This window comes from Mobula hypostoma, chromosome 12 (genome assembly GCF_963921235.1).
Source record: "Mobula hypostoma chromosome 12, sMobHyp1.1, whole genome shotgun sequence".
Classification (NCBI taxonomy): Eukaryota; Metazoa; Chordata; class Chondrichthyes; order Myliobatiformes; family Myliobatidae; genus Mobula; species Mobula hypostoma.
Window position 1 is genome coordinate 44,787,279 of NC_086108.1, and position 24,251 is coordinate 44,811,529.

General features: G+C 43.2%; 1 pseudogene; it reads left to right on the forward strand.

Moving 5' to 3' along the window:
• LOC134354525 (protein YIPF1-like) overlaps positions 1-24,251 on the forward strand; it is a 34,808-nt pseudogene that overhangs the window by 4,054 nt on the left and 6,503 nt on the right.

Sequence of the window (24,251 nt, forward strand, 5' to 3'; positions counted from 1 at the left end):
CTCCCGGCTACCGTTGCATTCTCCACGAATCGGTATTTGTCTGGGGCCCGGGGGTTAGGGTGGTGGGACACGGGAGGTGTCATCTCATCGTCGATCAGGGCAGGCAGCTCACCTTCTCCTATGACTGCCCGCCTTGATGTCGAAGGTTGAGGTTCGTCGTCTGCTGTGGCTGATGTGGAAGGCTTGCTTGACTGCTGAGCCTCGCGCATTTTTCTATCATACAGTTGTTTGTAAGGACTCAAACCATCCTGCAAATATCCCCTAAACCTACGTACCCTTTCAAAATTAAAGTCGTACTTTATCATTGCAGCGAAAATCTCACATCGTTACTTCATGTTCATTTCGCTACTGCATTCGGTTTCGATTGTTATCCTTTCCTCTTCCAATTGCATCAGCTCTTCATCTATCAGATTTTGGTCATGGGATGCCAAAACCTCTTCAACATCATGTTCGTCAGCTTCCACAAGCCAAACTCACTTTGTCTTTACTTCGTTCACCACGATTGAAACGCTTAATTATGTCTAGTTTTATGCTAAGTGTAACACCCTTACTCTTTCAGGCTTTTCCGACACCTTAGAACTCATCTTGCAAACGGCTGCTCACAGGCACGTGTTAAAGCAATGCCGTTCCAAATCCAGGGCAGAGCGGCTGCTTGGGGCGCATGTTGCCTTTTATCGCGCACTGATTTTTTCGCGCGCTGATTTTTTTATCACGTGCTGCCTTTCTTCGTAACAGTGAAAACCCCTTCTGAAAGCGAAAACAGGGTACTAATGTAGGTCTTTCGTAACAGTGGGGTTTCGTAAAGCGAACTTTTGAAAAGCAGGGGACACCTGTATAGGACCAATACAAAATGATGCTGGAGATATTGTAATGAGAGATGCAGAGGTGGCAGAGGAACTGTATGAGTATCTTGCATCAATCTTCACCATGGAAGATGTCTGCCGTATACCGGACATTCAAGAATGTCAGGGAAGTGAAGTTTGTGCAGTGAAAATTACGACTGAGAAGATGCTCAGGAAGCTTAATGGTCTGAGGGTGGATAAATCTCCTGGGACCTGATGGAATGCACCCTCGGGTTCTGAAGGAAGTAGCTGGAGAGATTGTGGAGACATCTGCGATAATCTTTCAAGAAGCGATATATTCTGGCATTGTACCAGATGACTGGAAAATTGCAAATGTTACTCCACTATTTAAGAAGAGTGGGAGGCAGTAGAAAGGAAACTATAGACATGTTAGCCTGATGTTAGTGGCTGGGAAGTGTTGGAATCCTTTGTTAGGAATGAGATTACGCTGGAACACATGACAAGATAGGCTAAAGCCAGCATGGTTTCCTGAAAGGAAAATCCTGCCTGACAAACCTACTGCAATTCTTTGAGGAAATTACAAGCAGGGTAGACAAAGGAGATGCAGTAGAAGTGGTGTACTTGGATTTTCAGAAGGCCCTTGACAAGGTGCCGCACATGAGGCTGCTTAGCAAGATGAGAGCCCATGAAATTACAGGGAAGTTACTAGTGTGGGTGGAGCATTGGCTGATTGGCAGAAAACAGAGAATAGGAATAAAGGGATCCTATTCTAGCTGGTTGCTGGTTACCAGTGGGGTTCTACGGTGGTCTGTGTTGGGACCGCTGCTTTTTAGGATGTACGTCAATGATTTGGACTATGGGATCAATGGATTTGTGGCTAATTTTGCCAATGATACAAAGATAGGTGGAGGACTGGGTAGTGTTGAGGAAACAGAGAGCCTGCAGAGAGATTTAGATAGTTCAGTGTAATGGGCAAAGAAGTGGCAAATGAAATACAATGTTGGAAAGTGTATGGTCATGCACATTGGTGGAAGAAATAAACGGGCAGACTATTACTTATATGGGGAGAGAATTCAAAATGCAGAGATGCAAAAGGACTTCAGAGTCCTTGTGCAAGATACCCTAAAGGTTAACCTCTAGATTGAGACAGTTGTGAAGAAGGCGAATATAATGTTGGCATTCATTTCTAGAGGTGTAGAATATAGTAGCAGGGATGTGACGTTGAGGCTCTATAAGGCATTTGTGAGACCACACTTGGAGTTTTGGGCTCCTTATTTTAGAAAGGATATACTGACATTGGAGAGGGTTCAGAGAACATTCATGAGAATGATTCCAGAAATGAAAGTGTTACTGTTTGAGGAACGTCTGGCAGCTCTTGGGCTGTATTCACCTGGAGTTCAGGAGAATGAGGGGAAATCTCATAGAAAAGTTCCAAATGTTAAAAGGCTTAAACAGATTAGATATGGCAAAGTTATTTTGTATGGTAGGGGATTCCAGGACAAGAGGGCACGACTTCAGAATTGAAGGACATCCTTTTAGAACTGAGATGCGGAGAAATTACTTTAGTCAGTGGGTGGTATATCTGTGGAATTTGTTGCCACGAGTGGCTGTGGAGGCCAAGTCATTGGGTGTATTTAAGGCAGAGATGGATAGGTTCTTGATTAGCCAGGGCATCAAAGAGTATGGGGTGAAAGCAGGGGAGTGGGGATGACTGAAAGAAATAGATCAACCCGTGATTGAATAGCAGAGCAGTCTCGATGGGCCGAATGACCTACTTCTGTTCCTATATCTTATGGTCTACAGAACTGCTGCTCACTGGATGTTGTTTGATTTCTTTTGCACCAGTCTCTGTAAATTCTAGAGACTGTTGTACATGGAAGTCCCAGACCATCAGTTTCTGAGATTCCCAAACCACCCTGCCTGGCACCAACAATCATTTCACGGTCAAAGTCACTTAAATCACATTTCTTCCCCAATCTAATGTTTGGTCAGAACAAATGAACTTGTCAACTACATTTGCATGCTTTTTTCCATTGAGTTGCAAGTTAATACCTTTAATATACAGGTTTCCCCCGCCATCCGAAGGTACAGCGTTCCAATGAAATGGTTCATAAGCCGAAATGTCGTAAAGCGAAGAAGCAATTACCATTTATTTATATGGGAAAATTTTGTGAGTGTTCGCAGACCCAAAAATAACTTACCAAATCATGCCAAATAACACATAAAACCTAAAATAACAGTAACTTATAGTAAAAGCAGGAATGATATGATAACTACACAGCCTATATTAAGTAGAAATACTTTTCCACAATCATTGCCGGCACAGATCTCCGTAGTGAAAATCTCACGCAAGCGCCGTTGGCAGAAAATCACATAAGCGCTGTTGGCAAAAACACGGCGCAAGCGCTCTCCAGTAATCTTTAAACTATGAAGCTGCCAAATCATACCAAATAACACGTAAAAATACACAGCTTATATAAAGTAGAAATAATGTATGTACAGTGTAGTATCACTTACCGGAATTGGTTCAGCGCCGAGCACACTGATGATGGTGTGTTAGGCTGAGTCGGAGTTTGGGTGGTGCAGTGGCCCCCACCCTCCGGGCCACCAACTGATACATTGCCGCGAAGCACGCAGGGGTCCAGCGGTAGCCGGGACGCACCCAGCACATCTTTAAGAAAAAAGCCGAAATAAACATGCTAATTAATTACGTGCTGCCCCACACATAATTGTCGGCCCAGATCAGTGCTGATTGCCAGTTGCATTACCTCTGATCTGGGCCGACAATTACGTGTGGGGCAGCACCTAATTAAATAGCATGTTTATTTCGGCTTTTTTCTTAAAAGATGTGCTGTGTGCCTCCCGGCTACTGCTGCATTCTCTGCGAATCAGTACAGTATCTGTCCGGGGCCCGGGTGTTGGCGTGGTGGGACACGGGTGTCATCTCATCGTCGATCAGGGTAGGCAGCTCATCTTCTCCTATGATTGCCCGCCTCGATGTCGAAGTTTGAGGTTCGTTGTCTGCTGTGGCTGATGTGGAAAGCTTGCTTGACTGCTGAGCCTCGCGCATTTTCCTATCACACAGTTCTTTGCAAGGACTCAAAGAATCTTGCAAATATCCCCTAAACCTACGTATCCTTTGAAAATTAAAGTCGTACCTTATCGTTACTCATTCGGTTTCGATTGTTATCCTTTCCTCTTCCAGTTGCATCAGCTCTTCATCTGTCAGTTCTTGGTCATGGGATGCCAAAACCTCTTCAACATCATCTTCGTCAGCTTCCACAAACAAAACTCATTTTGTCCTTGCTTCATTCACCACGATCGAAACGCTTAATTATGTCTAGTTTTACGCTGTGTAACACACTTATGAGCTCTTTCAGGCTTTTCCGACACCATAGAACTCATCTTGCAAATGACTGCTCACAGGCTCGTGTTAAAACAATGCTGGCGAGAATGCCGTTCTGAATCCGGGGAGAGCGGCTGCTTTTTATCGCACGCTGAATTTTTTTCGTAACAGTGAAAACACCTTCTGAAAGTGAAAACAGGGTACTAATGTAGGTCTTTCGTAAAGTGAACGTTCGAAAAGCGGAGGACACCGGTATATGATTGTATAAAAGTTTTCTTTTGTAAAAAAAAATATAGTGATTATCTTTGAGGAAATCTATAGTATTTCTAAAAATTCCAAAACTGAAATGAACATTTTTTCTATCTTATGAAGATGAAGGTAACAAATCTGTTACTGTTATTTGATACTTAGGAAAAACAAACAAATGCTTTATTTTAGAAATTTGTGTTTGTCAGATCCCTTCTGGATCTGTGCCACTCTGGTGTTTGCAATTGCAATAAGTGGGAACTTTGCCAATTTCTAGACTCATCATGGCCAGCGTGGTTATCGTTACGTACCTGAGTTCCATAAAGGTAGGGAGGAAATACTTCATTATTACAGAAATATAATTTAATTAAAATGTTTTCTTTAGGTGGCTCAGCGATGTAACGAACACGCTATCCTATTTAAGAACAAGAAAACATTGATCACCATTTCACTCTGACATGAATGACCTCATCAGGCACATTGTGCACATTTTCCAGTATTGGTCTCACATGAAAAATGGTGCAGGTCAAGAAGCTATCTTTTAAATGCTGTCATTTGTAGATGGAATCTGATAATATTACAAAACTAATTTCATAATTATAGAATCTGCAATAACATAATAGATTTTAATTGCACTGTTGGTGATAATGGTATATATTAAAGGGTTTAATGGGGATTTAAAAATCTCCATTGGAAAGTGACTGTAACCAGACGGCATAAATGTAAAAGTTCCAAATGCAAATTGTTTGAATATGGAATGCTGTTATCAGTGGAAACAAAATCCATACAGCCTTTTGCTGGGATGCAGATAATATCTGAAAATGAATTTTAAAAGGGCACAGGATATGTTCTGAAAACTAGATGTGCACTTGTTCATTGCCATCTTTCTGTGATGCAAAATTCTTGAACTACTTTGCAATAGTGTGTTAAATAATCCAGTGGATTCCATCTAATTGGGCCATTGGTGAATCAGGGCCGCTTATTTGGGACAACTCTTTTATTAAAAAAAAACACAAATACTAATGGAGAAAATAGCCAAGATTCCCTTCACTTATTTAGGACACCATGCTGCTTAATTGGGACAGGAGACTGTTGCTGAATAGTTTCTCTTTAATTTCAGTCATGTGCACTTATATGTCCATTAGATACTACAATGTGCTTAAAGTGTTAGTTGCTTGTGCTTACGTTATGTTATCCATTTGGCTGACAGATGCCAATCCAAAAAGCAGAGATTTTTAATAATTTTGTTTTTTATTTTGACTTTTAAAAAATTCAGACCCTTGCCAAACAGGCAAGTTTGAAACAGGCTGCATAGTTTGTCACTGATACTTGGCAAGAAATAAGCAGTACGACAATTCAGAACTGTTTTGCTCACTGCAGTTTTGAGCACTCAGACTTGGAGATGCCAGAAATGGCCAGCCGTGAAAATGAAATGATTTCACTACTTCAGCAAGTTAGAAACAATGAAAAATTTGAAGGTATTGACAATCATCTTGAATGTTGTAATGAAAATGAAGATTTGGAGGATGCAATTGTCAAAATCATTATATCAATGCACAAAGCTGAGAAAAAAGGAAATTATAATAAAGGTGACACATTGGAACTTGAGCTAGTGACTACACAGGATGCCAGGAAATTTATTGTTGAATTATGACACTACTTCATGCAGAAAGACAATGAAGACAGTCCATTATCTATACTAAGTGTCTTTGGTGATTTTGTTCATTTACAATCAATCAGAAGAACATGACAGAGCAATCCGGATAAATTCCTCTGTTAATAACTATTAGGAACTAATACACAGTTTTATAGTACTGTTGTATTATTAGTAGAGTTCTGATTTGTTCTGCATTTCATTTAAATACATAATTTGTGAATCAGTTAAATGGTAGTTTTGTCTTTTATCTATTTCCATGAAACTTTGGTTAATTGGGGTAGCTGCTTAATTAGGCCAAATTGCACTGTTACTGATCTGTCCCAGTTAATCGGCATCCACTGTATATACGAAAATGCTTGTTTTCCATGCCTGATTCTCTCCTTCTGCAGGTCCTTAAATTCTTCTCTCTATTGGAATTAAGATTCTTACATTTTAAATAAGCAACATCCAATCACATTTTGCTTTTATTCAGGAAACTGAATTTTGCTTGCTGTGGTAGGTGGCTGTCTGGGGCTGCCCACCTTCCAACTTGTAGCACTGACAGTTTTGATTGAGGACACTGTCATTAGTTTTGCCTTCTGTCAAAGCTTGTGAGGGGTATTAAGAAGGTCAAGTACAGCAGTGAGGTCTAGATAGCAAACTGCCCTGAGGTTGCAAAGGGCCAATAAGATGGGCTGTCCACATTTGGCTCAGGTCAGAGCAGAAGTCTGAGGAAGATGGGCAACAAAATGTGGCCCAGCTTCTATTACAATATGTGATTCATAGATTGATAGAAATTGGGCTCCCATTCTTAATGTTTAAAACATTATTGGCTGATTTTTCTACTCTTAGTATTTAGTATTTATTCCTGATCATGTTGAGGACAGAAAGCTACAATTGCAATTCATAAGATATTCATATTCAGAATTTATAAATGGCATAGTACAGACACTGGTATTATTACAATTATTTCCTTTATAAATTCTCAATGCTTTCAGTTTTCAGTATAAAAATGTATTTATAGTAGCTATTGGAGCATAACTTTCTTTTTATTTGTAGTTTCTATAGCAGCTACAGCAATCTACACTTACGCCTGGCTTATTCCTCTTGGACTCTGGGGCTTTCTGATGTGGAGAAACAATAGTGAACATTGTCTCGTACTCATTCTTGGAGATAGTGTGTGTATACAGAACTCACTATTTATTTACATCCCTACCGCAGTAAGTATGACCTTGATTTCGGTTAGGCTAAATTCATTGGGATGGTGTGACAGATCTTAACTCCAGTACTAGCGCCAGAGGAATGTATGTGTAGAACAATACAACAGGAACTTAGGAGGAATACTATTTGTAAATAGTTCAAAGTAAGTTGATTATCAAAGTACATATATGTCACCTTGTACAACCCTGAGATTCATTTTCTTGCGGGCATACTAAATAAATCCATACTAGAATGATAACCATAATTGAATCAAAGAAAGACCGTGCCAACTTGGGTGTTCCGCCAGTGTACAAAAGGCAACAAACTGCAAATACAAAAATGAATAATTAATAATAATAAACAATAAATATCAAGAATGTGAGATGAGGAGTCCTTGAAAATGAGTCCATAGGTTATGTGAACATTTCAATGATGGGGGCAAGTGATGTTGAGTGAAGTTATCCCCTTTGGTTCAAGAGTTTGATGGTTGAAGGCTAGTAACTGTTCCTGAACCCAGTGGTGTGATTCCTGACATTCCTCTACCACCTTCCCAATGGCAGCAGTGAGAAGAGAGCATGACCTGTGTGGCGGGGGTCGCTGATGACGGATGCTGCTTTCCTACGACAATGCTTTGTGTAGATGTGCTCAATGGTGTGGAGGGCTTTGCCCGTGATGGACTGGGCCCCCTCCACTACTTTGTGTGAGATTTCCATTCAAGGGCATTGGTGTTTTTATATCGTGCTGTGATGTATTCAGTCAATATGTTTTCCACCACACATCTGTAGAAGATTGTCAGAGTTTTAGAAGTCAGGCCAAATCTTCGTTAACTTCTAAGGAAGCAGAGGCATTGCCATGATTTCTTTGTAAATTCCTGTACATGCTGGGCCTAGGACAGGTCCTCTGATGAACATTGACTTATGGACCTCTGGTTTCCTCCTCCTGAAGTCAAAAGTCAGCTTCTCAGTCTTGCTGATATTGATTGCGAGGTTGTTGTTATTTTCAGTCTCCCTCCTTTGTGCTGATTCATCATAACCTTTATTTGGCCAATAACAGTAGTGTTGTCAGCAAATTTGAATATGGCATTGGAGCTGTGCTTAGTCACACAGTCATATGTGTAAAGCGAGTAGAGCTGGGGGCAAATCATAGCCTTGTAGTGTACCTGTGCTGATGGAGATGGTGGAGGAGGTGTTGTTGCCGATCCAAACTGACTGAGGAAATCAAGGATCCAGTTGCACAAAGATGTATTGAGGCCAAGGTTATTGAAACTTATTGATTAATTTTGTGGGGATGGTGGTATTTTGATGCCAAGCTGTAGTTGATAAAGAGCATCCTGATGTATGCATTTTTGCTGTCTAAATGTTCCAGGGTTGAGTGAAAAGCAAATGAGATGGCATCTGCTGTGGCTTGTTTCTCCAGTAGGTAAATTGGAGTGGATCTAAGTCATTTCTGAGGCAGGAGTTGCTATGTTTCATCACTAACCTCTCAAAACACTTAATCACTGTGAATGTAAGTGCTACTGGATGATAAGTCATTGAGGCAGGTTACTATTTGCTTAGGCAATGTTTAAGTAAAGTCTGCCTGAAACAGATGGGTACCTCAGACTACGGAAGGGAGGGGTTGAAGTGAACACTCCATCCAGCCCAGGTCTTTAGTACTCAGCCAGGAACCCCGTCTAGGCTGGATACTTTCCATGGGTTCACCCTCCTGAAGGCAGCTCACACATCAGCCTCAGAAATGGGAGTCACAGGATTATCCGGGGCTGTGGGAGTTCATGATGGTTCGTCCATGTTTTGACAGTCAAAGCGAGCATAGAAGGCATTGAGCTCACCTGGAAACGAAGCCCTGTTGTCACCAATGTCGTTTGACTTGACTTTGTAAGAAGTGATAGTATTCAAACCCTGCCACATCTGTCAAGTATCCTTCAATGATTCAAGTTTTGTCCAGAATTGCCACTTTGCCTGTGAGATGGCTTTCTGGAGATCGTACCTAGACCTCTTTAACTTTCTTGGTCACCAGACTTGAATGCCTCTGATCTGGCCCTCAGCAGGTTTCAAATCTCATGGTTCATCCAGGGCTTCTGATTGGAGAAGACTCGGAACGATTTTGTGGGTACTCAAAAAAAGTGTAAAGTAGTATGGATTGTTAACTTTATAGTATTTGGGTCTGTTTGAAGATGGTACTGACTTCTCTGAAAGGTGAAGGAAATGCAGGTGGAAAATTTGGAAAGGTATTAAGAGTTGTTGCTGGGATTAGGTGTTCCTGGGGACACTTCGCCAGCCAACTACTTTAGTGGCTTGGACTTGGCCACAGTTCAGGAAGCCGACTGATATCAGGATATCTGATCCTGCTGAGGTTTTTTTTAAGGAATAGCTTGTAGATGATTCAAAGATCACAGAGGCATGTTCATCTTAGTTTGTAGTGTTTGGCCATGCTATTTGTAAACATTGTAAGAGAGGATCAAAGCGAAACTGCTCATTATTTTAATACAAGCTGCAGACAAAATAACAAAAATGTGCTGAGGTGAGGAGCAGGACAAAATATAGAATGTATTGTAAGGCTGGTACCAACAGTGCAAAGGTAATAATGACTGAGGATTCTTGCTGAAAATCTACAGTAAGAGCCTCTTGTGTATCATCACATTTCAGAAAAATTCAGTAATGTAGCTATGCACTTTTCAGAACCACATTTATGAAAACGAAAACCAATTTCCCCCGGGATCAATAAAGTATGACTATCACTATGACTATGAAAACAATGTTTCTAAGAGTACTGTGTGATCATGCTTTTTTCCCGAGATGAGATGCAACTCTGGAATTTTGAGGCACTGCTTGATCATACTTGTGTTAATGAACCATCCTTCGTATCTGATGTTCTTAGAATCATACAACTATCAGCGCAAAAACAGGCCTTTTACCACCCCCCCCCACCCCCGTCTGAGAGAACCATGAAGCAGCCATTTATACTAATCTTACACTAAACTCATTTCCTTCTCCACACATTCCCACCACTTCTCCCACATATGAATTAAATAATCCAATGCCTAAAGCAAAGTTGAATTGCTGAGGTAAATTAGATCTCGTGTATCCAAAATTGGTCTCTTGCAACTCAACAAAATTTTTGTAGCAGTGCTTGCTCAGCAGTTGCCTGATTTAATGGAGACCGACCGCTCTGACTAGTAGTGGAAGCTCAAAGCGGGTAGTTTTTCTTTAAACCATTCACTTGCCAGCTCCAGCTATCCTTCGCCCACTAAGATTCAAGCTCAAACTTCCACTGAGTTTCTTTTCCTATGCTTTGTATTAACACAGACAGCATAGATCTTGTAGAAGCATGTAATGCTTTTTCCCTTGCTGTGTTGCAGATGCTGTGGATTATTCCAAGTGAGATAGTACGTTGGCTGACAATAGTATTAGCCATGTGCCTTTCAGGCACCGTGCTAGTGATGACCTTCTGGCCAGCTGTCCGGGATGATAACCGGAGAATTGCCATAACAACTATTGTAGTTATTCTGATCCTTCATGCCCTGCTTGCCGTTGGCTGTAAGGTACATATGGATTTGTAATTCTGATGATGTGTCACAAACCTGAAATGTTAACTTCCTCTTTTCACAGATGCTGCCTGACACGTTAAGTTTTACAGATTTTTAAAAACTTTATAATTTACTTGCTTCATGGAACCAATAATTACTGTATATTGACATTCTAATTAATTACAAAAGCATTCTGCTTTGTCAATTTTTTCACTAAATTGTGCATTGGGAAAGAATTAAAATCAGGATGATTTTTGTCTTGTATTTATTTTCCTTGATCTCCATAAATCCACTGAGCAAATTCCATCAGCCTCTTTTCAATAGTTCCATTTAATATCAGAGAATGCACACAATGTACAACCTGAAATTTCCACGAGAAAAGAAGAGTGCCCCAAAGAATGAGTGACAATAAAAACATTAGAACCCCAAAGCCCCCCTGCTTCCCTCCCATGCGCAAGCAGCAGCAAAGCAATCACCCTCTCCCTTCCCCACCCCATTTACTTCAGTAAAAAAATATCAGCACCCTTCACCCACCAGGCAAATAATTGCAAAGCCCCCAAGAAAGACCATGATCTGCAGTACCACAAAGACTAGTCTTTCACCTGGCAATTTGACATACCACAGACACATGCCCTCTCCCCTCCCCCTCCCCGTTGAGTTCAAAGAAGTTGCTGTCAAGTGCCATCATATATTCCAACAGTTTTATTTTCCTAATGAACATAAAACAGATTTAGAAAGACAAAATTGATTCCAATATTGAGCAGTCAGTAACTGAGGTGAAACTGAGTGTAGCATACAGCTTAGAAGGATTTACAAATTCTCTTTCAAAAAATGGAATGTGTTCCATTTTATATTAATGTAAGTAAATATGTTTTTATTTGTTGGGCTCCAAATTCGAATGGCCTGTATCTTTTTATCTGAAACTATCCTTATTTTCCAAAGCATGTTGGAAACCTTGTTGAAACAATTTTTTTAAAATTCTATTGGTAATGGATTTCTTGTATTGTTCAAGCTTTCACTGTTTTTATTATATGTTTTCTGATTTTACAAGTTATTTTTCTTCGGTTTTTTTTGCACAGTGAATGCAGTTTTTAATTAACCACCATCTGAAGCCAAGTTTCTTTTCTTTTGCCTTAAGGGTCATATGCACACATCTGGTGTACATTTTCTTGGGAAAATTTACTTTAAAATACCATTGGTCTTGATATTAAAGTGTTTTTATTGCTATTCCCCAGGCCTATTTCTTTGATCCACCAGAAAAAGTCAAGCCTTCTCTTGTCACGACAACAATTACTCCAACTCGTAACGGAACTTTGGTGACAAAGCCCCAAGTTACGAAGGCTTCATAACTTGTCAGGTGAGCATTTCCATGAGCTGGGTATGAAGGGCAAATAGGAGAAACAAAATTCTTAATCCCAATTTAGACTTTGATTGTTTTAGCTTTAACTTAATGGGTTTTACATTAGATTCCAAAAACTAGTTAGCAGATTGTCATGAACGAGAGATTCAACAGATGCTGGAAATCCAAAACAACACATACAACTTGCCGTGGGAGCTCAGCAGATCAGGTAACAGTATTGTCAGTTAATCATATGAAACAGCCTCTGACCCATGCAGAATAGGAAGTCTCAGGATTAGCTCCAATCTGTGAAAATTTATCTGAATCTCATGGTTACATTTCAAATGGTCTTGAATGGATACAATAGTCTAATAGTTAAATTACTTGATTAGCACTCAGGGTTCTGAGCCATTGATCCAGAGGCTGAATCCTCTCCACCATAGCAGATGGGGAAGTTAAACTCAAATGCAAGCACGAGGAAATCAGCAGATGCTGGAATTTCAAGCAACACACATCAAAGTTGCTGGTGAACACAGCAGGCCAGGCAGCATCTCTGGGAAGAGGTACAGTCAACGTTTCGAGCCGAGACCCTTCGTCAGACTAACTGAAAGAAGAGCTAGTAAGAGATATGAAAGTGGGAGGGGGAGGGGGAGATCCAAAATGATAGAAGACGGTGGTGGGGGTGGGAATGGAGCCAAGAGCTGGACAGTTGATTGGCAAAGGGGATATGAGAGGATCATGGGACAGGAGGCCTAGGGAGAAAGAAAGGGGGAGGGGGGAAGCCCAGAGGATGGGCAAGGGGTATAGTGAGAGGGATAGAGGGAGAAAAAGGAGAGAGAGAAAAAGAATGTGTGTATATAAATAAATAAATAATGGACGGGTTACGAGGGGGAGGTGGGGTATTAGTGGAAGTTTGAGAAGTCAGTGTTCATGCCATCAGGTTGGAGGCTACCCAGACGGAATGTAAGGTGTTGTTCCTCCAACCTGAGTGTGGCTTCATCTTTACAGTGGAGGAGGCAGTGGATTGACATATCTCTTACTAGCTCTTCTTTCAGTTAGTCCTGACGAAGGGTCTCGGCCTGAAACATCAACTGTACCTCTTCCTAGAGATGCTGCCTGGCCTGCTGCATTCACCAGCAACTTTGATGTGTGTAACTTAAACTCAAATACAGCTTCTGAGACATTGGTGCCAAGGTGTGTGAATTCAAATCAACTTCTCTAAACATGTCCCTGAGCCATGCATTCACTTTTCAGATCTTGTTGATCCAATGCCATTTGCACATTGTGCAGGTAGTACTCCAGGGATTGTTATCCTCTGTGATTCTGTTTCTTGAATCTAGAACCAGGCTGTTCATGCTCCCTCAGTAGAACCTCCTTCCTAGTTCTACTTAAGATCTGCTAAGGCTATTGGGAAGAGTTTAAACTAGAATTGCTGGGGGGTGGGAACCGAACTGAAGAGATGGAGGAAGGGGCAGCTGGCTCACAAATAGAGAAAGCTTGTAGGGACTGTGAGAAGGAGGATAGGCAGATGATAGAGAAGGGATGCACTCAGACTGATGGTTTGAGATGTGTCTATTTTAATGCAAGTATCATGAACAAAGCTGATGAGCTCAGAGCGTGGATCAGTACGCGGAGCTATGATGTTGTGGCTATTACAGAGACTTGGATGGCTCAGGGGTAGGAACGGCTACTTAGAGTGCCAGACTTTAGATGTTTCAGGAAGGACAGGGAGGGAGGCAAAAGAGGTGGGGGCAAGGCGCTGCTGATCGGAGATAGTGTCACAGCTGTAGAAAAGGAAGAAGTCATGGAGGGAATTGTCTACTGAGTCTCTGTGGGTGGAAATTAGAAACAGGAAGGGGTCAGTAACTCTACTGGGTGTTTTTTATAGACCACCCAATAGTAACAGGGACATCGAGGAGCAGATAGGGAGACAGATTCTGGAACGATGTAGTAACAACAGGGTTGTCGTGATGGGAGATCTTAATTTCCTCAATATTGATTGGCATGTCTCTAGAACAAAGGGCTTTGATGGGGTGGAGTTTATTGTTATTGTTATCATCAATGAAGACCTCGACACTCAACTCGGCACGGACGGAAAGTGTGCCCGGGAGCGGCCTGACTGGATTCAAACTCAGGAACCTTCGCTCCGAAGTCTGGCGCTGATGTCACTGTGTCACCAGCTGAGATACGATGGTGCCGAGACTAGCGCTTGATTTGGATTTAAGTGAGGGAGAGTTGCGCAGCATCAGCCTCACTCTCTCTTCCCAATTCCCATCTGGATCCAGTGGCAAGACAAGAATCGAGACGGCTGGAAATGGGACTAGGCGCAGCGGATGACCAGGACAGCTTCTGTGTCTTGTGCTCCACGCGTTCCACGACACTTGCAGAGACAGCCTTCTTGACTATTGGACCTTCCATTGGTCTCGTCTGCTCAGTCCGCCAGAGTCTGTCTTCACATGCTGGGATAGACAACTCCCTATCTCACCGAGGGTTGTAGACCCATTGGCTACCCCCACCTGGTTTAGCCAGCTTGTCGAAGCGATTGCCTGGGGTGTGGCCGCTGTCGCATGCAAACAGCTTCGGGGACCACAGGTGAGAGCTGAGTGCCAGGTGGGGACCAAAGGTGGACAAACAGCCCTGAAAAGGATGCGACATGTTCCCTCAGCACAGGTGCTACCCCTCCCTGACACCCCATACACTCCTAGTTTGCTAGGTGTGTTCAGGAAGGTCTCCTGACACTATGTAGATAAGCCTACAAGAGGAGAGGCTGTACTTGATCTGGTATTGGGAAATGAACCTGGTCAGGTATCAGATCTCTCAGTGGGAGGGCATTTTGCAGATAGTGATCACAATTCTATCTCCTTTACCATAGCATTGGAGAGGGATAGGAACAGACAAGTTAGGAAAGCGTTTAATTGGAGTAAGGGAAATATGAAACTATCAGGCAGGAACTTCGAAGCATAAATTGGGAACAGATGTTCTCGGGGAAATGTACGGCAGAAATGTGGCAAATGTTCAGGGGATATTTGTGTGGCATTCTGCGCAGGTACGTTCCACTGAGAAAGGGAACGGGGTTCAGAAACAGTGGTGTACAAAGGCAGTTGAAAATCTAGTCAAGAAGAAAAGAAAAGTTTATGAAAGATTCAAAAAAGTGGGTAATGATAGAGATCTAGAAAATTATAAGGCTAGCAGGAAGGAGTTTAAGAATGAAATTAGGAGAGCCAGAAGGGGCCATGAGAAGGCCTTGGTGAGCAGGGTGAAGGAATACCCCAAGACATTCTATAAGTATGTGAAGAGCAAGAGGATAAGACATGAGAGAATAGGACCAATCAGTGTGACAGTGGAAAAGGAAGGAGGAGGTAGCGGAGGTACTTAATGAATACTTTGCTTCAGTATTCACTATGGAATAGGACGTTGGCGATTGTAGAGATGACTTACAGCAGACTGAAAAGCTTGAGCATATCGACATTAAGAAAGATGATGTTCTGGTGCTTTTGGAAAGCATCAAGTTAGATAAGTCACCGGGACCGGACGAAGTATACCCCAGGCTACTGTGGCAAGTGAAGGAGGAGATTGCTGAGTCTCTGGCAATGATCTTTGCATTATCAATAGGGACGGGAGAGGTTTCGGAGGATTGGAGGGTTGCAGATGTTGTTCCCTTATTCAAGAAAGGGAATAGAGATAGCCCAGGAAATTATAGACCAGTGAGTCTTCAGTGGTTGGTAAGTTGATGGAGAAGATCATGACAGACAGGATTTATGAACATTTGTAGAGGCAGAATATGATTAGGAATAGTCAGCATGGCTTTGTCAAAGGCAGGTCGTGCCTTACTAGCCTGATTGAATTTTTTGAGGATGTGACCATAAACACATAGATGAAGGTAGAGCAGTAGATGTAGTGTATATGGATTTCAGCAAGGCATTTGATAAAGAACCCCATGCAAGGCTTATTGAGAAAGTAAGGAGGCATGAGATGCTTTGTGGATCCAGAACTGGCTTGCCCACAGAAGGCAAAGAGTGGTCATATTCTGCATGGAGGTCAGTGACCAGTGGTGTGCCACAGGGATCTGTTCTGAGACCCCATCTCTTCGTGATTTTTATAAATGACCTGGATGAGGAAGTGCAGGGATGGGTTAGTAAATTTGCTGATGACACAAAGGTTGGGGGTGTTGTGGATGGTATGGAGGGATGTCAGAGGTTACGATGGGACATTGATAGGATGCAAAGCAGGACTGAGAAGTGGCAGATGGAGTTCAAACCAGATAAGTGTGAGGTGGTTCATTTTGGTAGGTCAAATATGATGGCAGAATATAGTATTAATGGTAAGACTCTTGGCAGTGTGGAGGATCAGAGGGATCTTGGGGTCCTAGTCCGTAGGACACTCAAAGCTGCTGCGCAGGTTGGCTGTGTGCTTAAGGAGTCATATGGTGTATTGAGTTCAAAAACTGAGAGGTAATGTTGCAGCTGTATAGGACCCTGTTCAGACCCCACTTAGAATACTGTGCTTGGTTCTGGTCACCTCACCACAGGAAGAATGTGGAACCTATAGAAAGGGTGCAGAGGAGATTTACAAGGATGTTGCCTGGATTGGGGAGCATGCCTAATGAGAATAAGATCATAGACCATAAGACAAAGGAGCAGAAGTCGGCCATTCAGCCCAGCGAGTCTGCTCCGCCATTTTATCATAAACTGATCCATTCTCCATTCTCCCATTTAGTCCCACTCCCCGGCCTTCTCACCATAACCTTTGATGCCCTGGCTACTCAGATACCTATCAACCTCTACCTTGAATACACCCAATGACTTGGCCTCCACTGCTGCCCGTGGCAACAAATTCCATAGATTCACCACCCTCTGACTAAAAAAATTTCTTTGCATTTCTGTTCTGAATGGGTGCCCTTCAATCCTTAAGTCATGCCCTCTCGTACCAGACTCCCCCATCATGGGAAACAACTTTGCCACATCCACTCTGTCCATGCCTTTCAACATTCGAAATGTTTCTATGAGGTCTCCTCTCATTCTTCTAAACTCCAAGGAATACAGTCCAAGAGCGGACAAACGTTCCTCATATGCTAACCCTCTCATTCCCAGAATCATTCTAGTGAATCTTCTCTGTACCCTCTCCAACGTCAGCACATCCTTTCTTAAATAAGGAGACCAAAACTGCCCACAGTACTCCAAGTGAGGTCTCACCAGCGCCTTAGAGAGTCTCAACATCACATCCCTGCTCCTATACTCTATTCCTCTGAAAATGAATGCCAGCGTTGCATTCGCCTTCTTCACTACCAACTCAACCTGGAGGTTAACCTTGAGGATATCCTGTACGAGGACTCCCAAGTCCGGTTGCATCTCAGAACTTTGAATTCTTTCCCCATTTAAATAATAGTCTGCCCATTTATTTCTTCTGCCAAAGTGCATTACCATACACTTTCTAACATTGTATTTCATTTGCCAGTTCTTTGCCCATTCTTCCAATCTATCCAACTCTCTCTGCAGACTCTCCGTTTCCTCAGCATTACTGGCCCTTGCACCTATCCATGTATTGTCAGCAAACTTAGCCACAAAGCCATCTATTCCATAATCCAAATCATTGATGTACAATGTAAAAAGAAGCAGCCCCAACACGGACCACTGTGGAACACCACTGGTAACCGGCAGCCAACCAGAATAGGATCCTTTATTCTCTGTTTCCTGCCAATAAGCCAACGCCCTATCCACGTATGTAACTTTCCCGTAATTCCATGGGCTCTTAACTTCTTAAGTAGTCTCATGTGTGACACCTTGTCAAAAGCCTTCTGAAAATCCAAATATACAACATCCACTGCATCTCCCTTGTCTAGCCTACTGGTAATTTCCTCAAAAAATTGTAATAGGTTTGTCAGGCAGGATTTTCCTTTAAGGAATCCATGCTGAGTTCTGCCTATCTTGTCATATGCCTCCAGGTACTCTGAAACCTCATCCTTGACAATCGACTCCAACAACTTCCTAACCACCGATGTCAAGCTAACAGGTCTATAATTTCCTTTTTGCTTCCTTGCCCGCTTCTTAAATAGCGGAGTGACATTTGCAATCTTCCATTCCTCCGGAACCATGCCAGAATCTATCGACTTTTGAAGATCATCGCTAATGCCTCCTCAATCTCCACAGCTACTTCCTTCACGGGGGTACATTCCATTTAGTCCGGGAGATTTATCTACCTTTAGGCTATTCAGCTTCCTGAGTGCTTTCTTTGTCGTAATTGCGACTGCGCACAATTCTCTTCCCTGCCACCCTTGAGTGTCTGGTATACTGCTGATGTCTTCCTCAGTGAAGACTGATGCAAAATACTCATTCAGTTCCTCTGCCATCTCCTTATCTTCCATTACAATTTCTCCAGCGTCATTCTCTATCAGTCCTATATCTACTCTCACCTATCTTTTACTCTTTATATACTTGAAAAAGCTTTTCGTATCCTCTTTGATATTATTTGCTGGCTTCCTTTCATAGTTAATCTTTTCCCTCTTAATGACCTTCTTAGTTTCCTTCTGTAAGGTTTTAAAAACTTCCCAATCCTCTGTCTTCCCACTAATTTTTGCTTCCTTGTATGCCCTCTCCTTTGCTTTAACTTTGGCTTTGACTTCTCTTGTCAACCACGGTTGCATCCTGTTTCCATTCAAAAATTTCTTCTTTTTTGGAATATACCTGTCTCGCACCTTCCTCACTTCTCGCATAAACTCCAGCCACTGCTGCTCTGCCGTCTTTCCCGCCAGTGTCCCTTTCCAGTCAACCTTGGCCAGTTCCCCTCTCATGCCACTGTAATTTACTTTACTCCACTGAAATACCGACACATCAGATTTCGGCTTCTCGTTTTCAAATTTCACAGTGCATTCAATCATGTTATGATCACTGCCTCCTAAGGGTTCCTTCACCTCAATCTCTCTAATCACCTCCGGTTCATTACACAATACCCAATCCAGTACAGCCGATCCCCTAGTGGGCTCAACAACAAGCTGTTCTAAAAAGCCATCTGGCAGACATTCTACAAATTCTCTCTCCCGAGATCCAGTGCCGACCTGATTTTCCCAATCCACTCGCGTGTTAAAATCCCCCACAATTATCATAACACTGCCCTTCTGACAAGCCTTTTCTATTTCCTGTTGTAATTTGTAGTCCACATCACTGCAGCTGTTTGGAGGCCTATAAATAATTGCCATCAGGGACCTTTTACCCCTGTGATTTCTTAGCTCAACCCATAAAGATTCTGCGCCTTCTGATCCTATATCACCTCTTTCTAATGATTTAATATCATTTGTTACCAATAAAGCCACGCCTTCCCCTCTGCCTACCTTCCTATCCTTCCGATACACTGTGTATCCTTGGACGTTCAGCTCCCAGAGACATGCATCTTTTAGCCATGTGTCATTGATGGCCACAATATCATACCTGCCAATCTGTAGCTGTACGACAAGATCATCCACCTTATTCCTTATGCTGTGTACATTTAAGTATAACACCTTAAGACCAGTATTTGGTACTTTTGGCTTTGATTTCACTGCAACTTTATTGCACTGCAACTCATCCCAATGGCTACAAATTTGCCCCAACACCTGCCTGTCTTTCCTGACATCTTTACTGCTCACTATCTTAGACTTATTTCTGTTTTCCCCTTCTTCCGCTCTGTCATTCCGGTTCCCATCCCCCTGCCAGGTTAGTTTAAACCCTCTCTAACAGCTCTCTTAAACTGTCCCGCCAGGATATTGGTCCCCTTTGGGTTCAGGTGTAACCTGTCCTTTTTGAACAGGTCATACTTCCCCCAGAAGAGATCCCAATTATCCAAGAATCTGAAGCCCTGCCCCCTGCACCAGTCTCTCAGCCATGCATTCATCTGCCTGATCCTACTATTCTTGCCCTAGCTAGCACGTGGCACAGGTAGAAATCCCAAGGTTACTACCCTGGAGGTCTTGCTTCTCAGCTTCCTTCCTAACTCCCAGAAATCTCCCTTCAGGACCTCCTTCCTTGCCCTATCTATGTCATTGGTACCAACATGTACCAAGACAACTGGCTGCTCACCCTCCCCCTTCAGAATATTCTGGACCTGATCCGAGGTTGAGTGAGCTTGGCCTTTTCTCCTTGGAGTGATGGAGGATGAGAGGTGACCTGATAGAGGTGTATAAGATGATGAGAGGCTTTAATCATGTGGATAGTCAGAGGCTTTTTCCCGGGGCTGCAATGGCTAACACGAGAGTGCACAGTTTTAAGGTGCTTGGAAGTAGGTACAGAGGAGATGTCAGGGGTAGGTTTTTTTTACACAGAGTAGTGAGTGTGTGGAATGGGCTGTCGGCGACTGGTGGAGGCGGATACAATGGGGTCTTTAAAGAGACTGCTGGATAGGTACATGGAGCTTAGAAAATTAGAGGGCTATGGGTAACCCAAGGTAATTTCTAAAGCAGGAGTCCCCAACCTTTTTTTGCACCGCAGACCAGTTTATTATTGACAATATTCTTGCAGACCAGCTGACCCCGGGGGGGCTGGGGGGTGGTAGGGCTGCCAACAGACAAGAGTAGCAGTCAAATACGTTGTGTTTACCCTGAGAAAGACTACAATGACCATGAAGCCTTACGCGGGCACCTGTGTGCGCATGCGTGTATGTGCCGATTTTTTTCTACAAATGGTTTTTGGCGATTCTGTTCAGTGAAACTACACTGTACATACATTTTTTCTACTTTATATAGGCTGTGTATTTATCATATCATTCATGCTTTTACTATATGTTAGTGTTATTTTAGGTTTTGTGTTATTTGGTATGATTTGGTAGGTTATTTTTTGGGTCTGGAAACGCTCAAAAATTTTTCTCCTAAAAATTGATGATAGTTGCTTCTTCGCTTTGCGCCATTTCGGCACGAAAAGTGTCATAGGAAAGCTCTACCTCAGCGGGGGAACTACGGGACAAGGGCGGTCCTGTATGAGACTGACCAATTTAGCCCATAGGGTTCTGAGTTGGATGATCAACCATGATCATACTGAATGGCAGTGCAGGCTCGAAGGGCTGAATGGCCTACTGCACCTATTTTCTATGTTTCTATATGGGATGTCCGGGCTAATATGGGACAGTTGGCAATCCTAGGCGGGGGGGCGGGGGGTGTTAATCACGAATTGAATATAGGTGATAAGTCAACTATAAGTCACTTATAAGTGGCTAGTACACTCAATTTCGTTTCTAAAAGGGTTTATCTAACGAATTTAATATTAAACACAGTGCATAATATAGTCATACGTCAATTATAAGTCACTTATAAGTCAATAGCATCATAACATTTTAAGTAACGTTTGGTTATTAAACACACACCATGTATTTTCCCCATATGAACATATAAAATCATTGCAACACACCAATATCACTGAATCAGTGGGAGCCCTGGGCTTGTTTTCCTGCAACAAGACGGTCCCATTGAAGGGTGACGGGAGACAGCGATACTCGAAGGGGGTTCCTTATGTCCAGTGTATTCCGCAATTTAGTTTTTGTTGCATTCATTGCAGAAAACCCCGCTTCGCAAAGATATGTTGGAAATGGAAGCAACATTTTCAGTGCTTTCGTGGCTATCTCAGGATATTTAGCCTTGACTTTCATCCAGAGTGCCAGCAGAGATGTTATGTCAAACATACTTTTCAGCCCACTGTCATTTGCAAGCTCGAGGAGTTGATCTTCTTCCCACGCTGACATGGATGACGCATGCGTAATGACCTCGCGTGCGTTCAAGTCCAACAGTGGGCGTGACAGGGAATGAGGAAAGGTGCAGCTGACTCATATTGCTGAATCATATCGTGTTCTCGCGGCCTGGTAGCACATGCTATGCGGCCCGGTGGTTGGGGACTACTGTTCCAAAGTACATGTTCGGCACAGCATTGTGGGCCAAAGGGCCTTATTGTGCTGTAGGTTTTGTATGTTTCTATGAATTCCCATGAATTCAGCCAAATGAAACAGCATTGCTCCAAGGAAAAATGCAGTACCAATAGTCAAACACAGCACAAGGCACATATAGCATATATGATAGCAGTAAGTACATGTTTGGCACAGCATTGTGGGCCGAAGGGCCTGTATTGTGCTGTAGGTTTCCTATGTTTAAAATCCCAGATGCCTGTCAGATTCAGGAACACAGGATCTTTTCCTTTGAGCTCCCTTCCATTTGCAAGGGAATGATCTCCACATAACACCAAGCAACCAACAGCCTTCTGGATTTGTACTTACAACTGCAAGGAACATTTATCACCCTAATCATATCTGACTTCTGTCACTACTACATTTCACCTTACTCCCATAAATTTGATCTGGCGCTATCATCAGTTCACTTATTTTCCCTTATGTCAGCAAGAACCTGGGCTCCTTCAACAAATGCAAAGGCTAAAGTCTTTCCAAAACTACTTCCTGGATTTCATACCTAACAGTGGTAACTACATAGTCATACTCATACTTTATTGATCCCGGGGGAAATTGGTTTTCGTTACAGTTGCACCATAAATAATAAATAGTAATAGAAACATAAATAGTTAAGTAGTAATATGTAAATTATGCCAGTAAATTATGAAATAAGTCCAGGACCAGCCTATTGGCTCAGGGTGTCTGACCCTCCAAGGGAGGAGTTGTAAAGTTTGATGGCCACAGGCAGGAATGACTTCCTATGACATTCTGTGTTGCATCTCAGTGGAATGAGTCTCTGGCTGAATGTACTCCTGTGCTCACCCAGTACATTATGTAGTGGATGGGAGACATTGACCAAGATGGCATGCAACTTAGACAGCATCTTCTTTTCAGACGCCACCGTGAGAGAGTCCAGTTCCATCCCTACAACATCACTGGCCTTACGAATGAGTTTGTTGATTCTGTTGGTGTCTGCTACCCTCAGCCTGCCGCCCCAGCACACAACAGCAAACATGATAGCACTGGCCACCACAGACTCGTAAAACATCCTCAGCATCATCCGGCAGATGTTAAAGGACCTCACTCTCCTCAGGAAATAGAGACGGCTCTGTCCCTTCTTGTAGATAGCCTCAGTGTTCTTTGACCAGTCCAGTTTATTGTCAATTCGTATCCCCAGGTATTTGTAATCATCCATCATGTCCACACTGACCCCCTGGATGGAAACAGGGGTCACCGGTACCTTAGCTCTCCTCAGGTCCACCACCAGCTCCTTAGTCTTTTTCACATTAAGCTGCAGATAATTCTGCTCACACCATGTGACAAAGTTTCCTACCGTAGCCGTGTACTCCGCCTCATCTCCCTTGCTGATGCATCCAACTACGGCAGAGTCATCGGAAAACTTCTGAAGATGGCAAGACTCTGTGCAGTAGTTGAAGTCCGAGGTGTAAATGGTGAAGAGAAAGGGAGACAAGACAGTCCCCTGTGGAGCCCCAGTGCTGCTGATCACTCTGTCGGACACACTATTTTGCAAGCACACGTACTGTGGTCTGCCAGTCAGGTAATCAAGAATCCATGACACCAGGGAAGCATCCACCTGCATCGCTGTCAGCTTCTCCCCCAGCAGAGCAGGGCGGCTGGTGTTGAACGCATTGGAGAAGTCAAAAATACATGACCCTCACAGTACCTGCTGGCTTGTCCAGGTGGGTGTAGACATGGTTCAGCAGGAAGACGATGGCATCCTCAACTCCTAGTTGGAGCTGGTAGGCGAACTGGAGGGGATCCAAGTGTGGCCTGACCATAGGCCGGAGCAGCTCCAGAACAAGTCTCTCCAGGGTCTTCAAGATGTGGGATGTCAATGTCACTGGTCTGTAGTCATCGAGGCCGCTGGGGCGCGGCATCTTTGGCACAGGGACGAGGCAGGACGTCTTCCACAGTACAGGAACCCTCCGGAGCCTCAGGCTCAGGTTGAATACATGGCGGAGTACTCCACATAGCTGAGGGGCACAGGCTTTGAGCACCCTGGTACTGATACCATTCTGTCCTGCAGCCTTGCTTGGGTTGAGACGTTTCAGCTGTCTTCTCACCTGTTCAGCTGTGAAGCCCACCATGGTGGTTTCGTGTGGGGAAGGGGTATGGTCATAAGAGCAGGGTGGGGGACTATGAGGAGGGGTAGGAGGGGAGAGTGGCATATGTGTTGGTTGGGGGCCGACAACAGATGGCTCATGTGGGGGACGGACAGGGGCCACAATGTCAAATCTGTT